The sequence below is a fragment of the Temnothorax longispinosus genome, chromosome 10 (assembly GCF_030848805.1).
Source record: "Temnothorax longispinosus isolate EJ_2023e chromosome 10, Tlon_JGU_v1, whole genome shotgun sequence".
In the NCBI taxonomy this organism is placed as follows: domain Eukaryota; kingdom Metazoa; phylum Arthropoda; class Insecta; order Hymenoptera; family Formicidae; genus Temnothorax; species Temnothorax longispinosus.
In genome coordinates, this window is record NC_092367.1 from 8,807,869 (window position 1) to 8,814,552 (window position 6,684).

At 37.3% G+C, this 6,684-nt stretch overlaps 1 long non-coding RNA gene across 1 annotated transcript; it reads left to right on the top strand.

The window, feature by feature from the left end:
* Window positions 1-681: 681 nt before the first annotated feature.
* Window positions 682-2,887, top strand: LOC139820002 (uncharacterized). Its single transcript, XR_011733868.1, has 2 exons — window positions 682-2,225; window positions 2,364-2,887. It is a non-coding gene; the product is annotated as an uncharacterized lncRNA (long non-coding RNA).
* Window positions 2,888-6,684: the final 3,797 nt, after the last annotated feature.

The window sequence follows — 6,684 nt, forward strand, 5'->3', positions numbered from 1 at the left end:
TGCGTTTATATGGCAATGTCATAACTTTTAATGGATAATCAATAGTGAATTATAATTTGATGCTGAAATTATACTTTGTATACTGCAGGTGGAATGAACTTGTATTGAATAAGATTTTGTATGCAATTGCCATGTCGATTGACACATTTTAGCCCTAGTCGGTGCATCAGCAATTTATGTTTCTGCATTATTTCTAAAGTTTCATTAACGAAAGGTTTCCTTATTTTTGTCTAGTGAGGTCCTTGTAAGGATTTGATAAGAATGTTTTAACTTTATAAATATACTTTTTTCATAAATATATTTACGAACACAAAATTTCATAATGAGCCGGCACTGGTTTCTGACATTCACCCGACATTAAGAAATATTATATCATATATCCAATTCAAAATTTTATTACTCTTTTTAAACTAAATTTGTTTCTTAAGATGATTTTTGAAAAATTATATATTTGCGCTGATTATGGCTACGGTCAACGTGACGCTACAAATGCTTTGGAGCGTTCTTCTTCTCCTTCTTTCTTCATTGAAAGAAAAGAGAAGAGGAATGCTTCGAAGCATTTGTAGCATCACGTTGACCGTAGCCTATGACATATGTAAACTATATATAACGTTTACATCAAATTAAGAAGTAGTCTACCACGTAATTAAGGCAGTTGGCTCACGATGCAGAGGTCCCGAGTTCAAATCCCATCAAGGTAAGTGTGTTTTTCAAATACGAAAAAATATTTATAATCATAGACTGCATCGAAACAAATTTAGTTAAAAAATAATAAAATTTCGAAATAAATAATTTTTTTTTATGTCGGGTGAATAATTATTCAGTGAAACACGTGAATTTCACGTCAAATCGATGATCTCATCCACGTGGACTACAGTACCGTTCTTGAGCGGATTGTCCACTCGAATGTCCACGTGGATTCCACGATGTTGATCCACGTCTAGTGTGTGTATGCTAAGTTGTAAAGCGAAATTATAAAGTACATGCATGAAGGGGGGTGCAGAAGAGCAAAACCCTTCCGTCCACGCATGTACTTTGATATATTATAGATATATTCAATTATTCATCAGTGAAAGCTAACAATAAGTGATATGCATTATAAGTATACATACGTTTCAAATTCGCGCACTTTTGCATGCGCGTGCGGCCACTGAGCATGCGCATGTGGCCGCAAGGCATGTTCAGTGGGTCTGTTCGCGTTGCTTGCAGTTTTTGCACTCAGCATCTTTTCTTTCTCTCTCTCCAACGGCCGAATATATATTTATCTCATTTCAAGTGCAAAAATGTTTGGGGATTTCAAGCAACGCGAACAAGCCTAGTGTCGCTACATGTCGTCGGACAAATGCGTTCCGAAACCACCACATATTCTACATCTCACCCCCACTCTCCGGCAGCTAAACGATCGATATACAATTTTTTGCTTTTTTAAGCGAAACCGTGATCTAACAAACGTTTTAATTAGTATATTCGGAACTAACAAACGATTCCGCATCGATTGACCCCGGTTTGAACCGAAAATTGTAAAGAATTCTATATTTATCGGCTAAATTAACACTAAAAATTATTTTCGTGATTACGTAAAAACTATTAACTAACAAACGTTCTAATTAGTCTAACAATCAATAACAAACGACTAACAATCGATTCGTAAAAAAAAATGTCATAAGTCGAAGTTGTCCGGCTAACTTCTATGAGGTAGCCTCCTCTGCTGAACGCGCCCATTGGCCTAGTTTACACCGATCTCTTGATACGCGTATCAAATAGTATATTTAAACTGATCAGCCAATAATCAGATTTATTTACTAGTTATTTACTATTTAATACGCGTATCAGGTGTAAACTAGGGGATCAATCATGTATTAATGTGGAACGTGGAAAGTAAAAAGTTTTATATGACTATCTCTTTCTATTTAACGTCAATAAAAAGAGAGATTTTTCATTTTTCACGTTTCCACCCTAGGGGAAAAGATTCATGATTGACCCCTAGGCCATTGTGGTTTGCCCAAGAAGACTAGAGACCAGGAGACCGAACTCCTTAAAATTTCAGTGGTGGGGGTGAGTCAAAATGTGGTCCGGCGCTGTTCGCAGTATGGTCGCCGGCCAATTCATGAACTACGGCGTGCTGGATTTCCGGTGCAAGATGGTGCAAGAGCTTCGTGCAACATAACCAAGAACATCAGCTTGGCATCTTGGCAGATGTAAACACTGAATTTAATTTTGATGTCGTAAGTATTAATAAATAATATATGATACTTAGGAACGACGAAGTTCACATAGGAAACTTTTTTTGGATAAAACAAGTGATAAAAAAAAATACGATATTCTGTGTTGTGAAATATAATCAATTGAATTTTTTTGCATAGGGCACTGAGTCTGGAAAAGTAATTGATGCAACCATGGGCGAATATCGAGAAGAAATTGAGGAAAGATTCGTAAAAGCAGGTTGCGAAATACACGGCGACTACAGGATTGCAAAGACATGCAAAAATTGTCTATTTCAATATCTACGAAAGAATGCAAAACTCATTCAGTTGCCACATGAAAGTTGGGGATTTGTTGTGCAAGATCACCGCATAATATTTGCTAAAGCAGAGAATGATTATACTATAAAATTAAATATGATCATTGATTCGAACATGAACGGAGAGATATATTTTAAACAAAACCATATAAAGTGGCTAATACCTGAGCCAGAATCAGTGAGAGATATTGTTGAAAGTTTGAATTGTATTGATAAACTCTTGGTTTTCAAAGCATATAAATTTTTGTAATGAAATTGATAATAGCTTCCTCGGAACAGCTAAATTGTACATAAAAATGTTTATTGATATTGGATGTGTAAAATGCAATGTAATTTTTTTTAAATAAAATTATGGTTTTTCCTTTATATTTATCTCCTTATATTTTACATAACTTTAAATATATATTATAACTTTAATAACATAACTTTTATTCAGTCTTTTTTTATCGAACACTCGTTTTTATTTTTTTGCAGATTTTCCACCAAGTTTCGATTGTTTTCGATGTTTTTGCATCTCCATTTTCTTCTCATCATATATTTTATTGTAAGTTTTACTGAGAATATGTGCTCTGCTTAATGTATAATAATGAATCACCCGTTTTGTCAACGCTCCCTTATGTTCTTGACATCCAATGAACGGGAAACTCTCGAGGAGGATATCTCTGCTATGCGCTGGAAAGAATAACAATTCAGCTCCTCGGCACCAATTGTCTTGAGAATTGCTCTTTCAATAGCGATCAAGAGATTGAATAAAGCGTCCGACGGGAACTTTAAATAGCCGTTGGTGAGTTTTTGTAGAGAATATCTCAAATATATTTTCAAAGCATAATTTATAACGATTTTCAACTTACACATAAACTTTCGTCTCCTGCATCCATGGACTCTTCTTCAAATTATCTTGATGTACATCGAAAATACATGGTACACTACCTTGATTCAATTTAAATTTTTCACGTGGTATTTCGTTTATTGTTCCATCTTTCAAGACAGTTCGAAAAGTCCGCTCAACATCGTTGTCCTTGAAATGTTTATCGCAAATACGTAAATATTTTCGAGTAGCGTTTCCCTTACTCAAAAACGGAGAAATCTTATTTATCCAGATTTGATTTTCATGAGAATCCTGAAAAGTGAAAAAATCAAACTGATTGTATGTTCTTGAGAAAATGATTGTTATTCATTTTTATTTCAATCAAATACACTTACCTTCGGAAATCCAAATAGCGTCCTTTTATTCGAATTCAAATTGGGACATTTACTCTCACAATTCACAATGCAACACACTTTAGACATGATTTCACTTTGTTTTAAACGGTTTGCAACAAACAAGAAGACTAGAGAACAAACGACGTAAAGATTCGAACTTATCCAGCACGTAGCGTAGTTCATGAATTGGCCGGCGACCATACTGCGAACAGCGCCGGACCACATTTTGACTCACCCCCACCACTGGAGTTCGGTCTCCTGGGGATCGATCATGTATCTTTTCCCCTAGGACGGAACGTGAAAAGTGAAAAGTTTATTTCTTTCTATTCAATACCAATAGAAAGAAATAGTTTACATGAAATTTTTCACTTTTCACGTTTCCGCTCTAGGGAAAAAGTTACATGATCGCTACCCTGGTCTCTAGACCTCTATGAAGTTGGCCGGACAACTTCAACGTATTGAACTTTCATTAATTGGAATCGATTGGTGGTCGTTTTGGTGGTCTTTGGTAGTCTAGTCCGATCGTTTGGTGGTTAGTCGTTTTCCTGTAAAATAAAAATAAAATTTCCGGTGTGAAGTTAGCCGGACAATTTTTATTTTTCAACCAATTTAACTTTTTTATAGCTCATTCGACGCGGAATCGTTTGGTGGTCACGAATATCACCGGTAAAACGTTTGGTGGTCAACCGTTTTCCCAGAAAATAGAAAAAACCGTATGCGCATAATGCCGTATTCGGAACAATTGTATTTATCACCCAAATTGACTTTGATAGGGCTCAATCGACGCGGAATCGTTTGGTGGTCACGAATATCGTCATTAAAACGTTTGGTGGTCAATCGTTTTCCTAAGAAATAGAAAAAACCGTACTCTCTCACGCCATTGGTCGCATGACTCCGTGACGTTAGCTCGGTAATTTGATGGATAAACATTATTTATCAATCAAATTGACTTCCATACGGCTCAATCGACGCGGAATCGTTTGGTGGTCACGAATATAATCAGTAAAACGTTTGGTGGTCAACCGTTTTCCCAGAAAAAAGGAAAAACCGTATGCTCACGCCATTGGTCGTATGACTCTGTGCTATTAGTCAGAAAAATTGTATTTGGCACCCAAATTGACTTTGATAGGGCTCAATCGACGCGGAATCGTTTGGTGGTCACGAATATTGTCATTAAAACGTTTGGTGGTCAACCGTTTTCTTAAGAAATAGAAAAACCGTACTCTCACGCCATTGGTCGCATGACTCCGTGACGTTTCTGACTATTTCTTAAGAAAACGATTGACCACCAAACGTTTTAATGACAATATTCGTGACCACCAAACGATTCCGCGTCGATTGAGCCCTATCAAAGTCAATTTGATTGATAAATAATGTTTATCCATCAAATTACCGAGCTAACGTCACGGAGTCATGCGACCAATGGCGTGAGAGTACGGTTTTATCTATTTCTTAGGAAAACGGTTGACCACCAAACGTTTTAATGACAATATTCGTGACCACCAAACGATTCCGCATCGATTGAGCCCTATCAAAGTCAATTTGGGTGCCAAATACAATTTTTCTGACTAATAGCCACAGAGTCATACGACCAATATGGCGTGAGCATACGGTTTTTCCTTTTTTCTGGGAAAACGGTTGACCACCAAACGTTTTACTGATTATATTCGTGACCACCAAACGATTCCGCGTCGATTGAGCCGTATGGAAGTCAATTTGATTGATAAATAATGTTCATTCATCAAATTACCGAGCCAACGTCACGGAGTCATGCGACCAATGGCGTGAGAGTACGGTTTTACCTATTTCTTAGGAAAACCATTGACCACCAAACGTTTTAATGACAATATTCGTGACCACCAAACGATTCCGCGTCGATTGAGCCCTATCAAAGTCAATTTGGGTGACAAATACAATTTTTCTGACTAATAGCACAGAGTCATACGACCAATATGGCGTGAGCATACGGTTTTTCCTTTTTTCTGGGAAAACGGTTGACCACCAAACGTTTTACTGATTATATTCGTGACCACCAAACGATTCCGCGTCGATTGAGCCGTATGGAAGTCAATTTGATTGATAAATAATGTTCATTCATCAAATTACCGAGCTAACGTCACGGAGGCATGCGACCAATGGCGTGAGAGTACGGTTTTTTCTATTTCTTAGGAAAACGGTTGACCACCAAACGTTTTAATGACAATATTCGTGACCACCAAACGATTCCGCGTCGATTGAGCCCTATCAAAGTCAATTTGGGTGCCAAATACAATTTTTCTGACTAATAGCACAGAGTCATACGACCAATGGCGTGAGCATACAGTTTTTCCTTTTTTCTGGGAAAACGGTTGACCACCAAACGTTTTACTGATTATATTCGTGACCACCAAACGATTCCGCGTCGATTGAGCCGTATGGAAGTCAATTTGATTGATAATTAATGTTTATTCATCAAATTACCGAGCTAACGTCACGGAGTCATGCGACCAATGGCGTGAGAGAGTACGGTTTTTTCTATTTCTTAGGAAAACCATTGACCACCAAACGTTTTAATGACGATATTCGTGACCACCAAACGATTCCGCGTCGATTGAGCCCTATCAAAGTCAATTTGGGTGATAAATACAATTGTTCCGAATACGGCATTATGCGCATACGGTTTTTTCTATTTTCTGGGAAAACGGTTGACCACCAAACGTTTTACCGGTGATATTCGTGACCACCAAACGATTCCGCGTCGAATGAGCTATAAAAAAGTTAAATTGGTTGAAAAATAAAAATTGTCCGGCTAACTTCACACCGGAAATTTTATTTTTATTTTACAGGAAAACGACTAACCACCAAACGATCGGACTAGACTACCAAAGACCACCAAACGACCACCAATCGATTCCAATTAATGAAAGTTCAATACGTTGAAGTTGTCCGGCCAACTTCATAGAGAAGCAGCTCCGGTAACT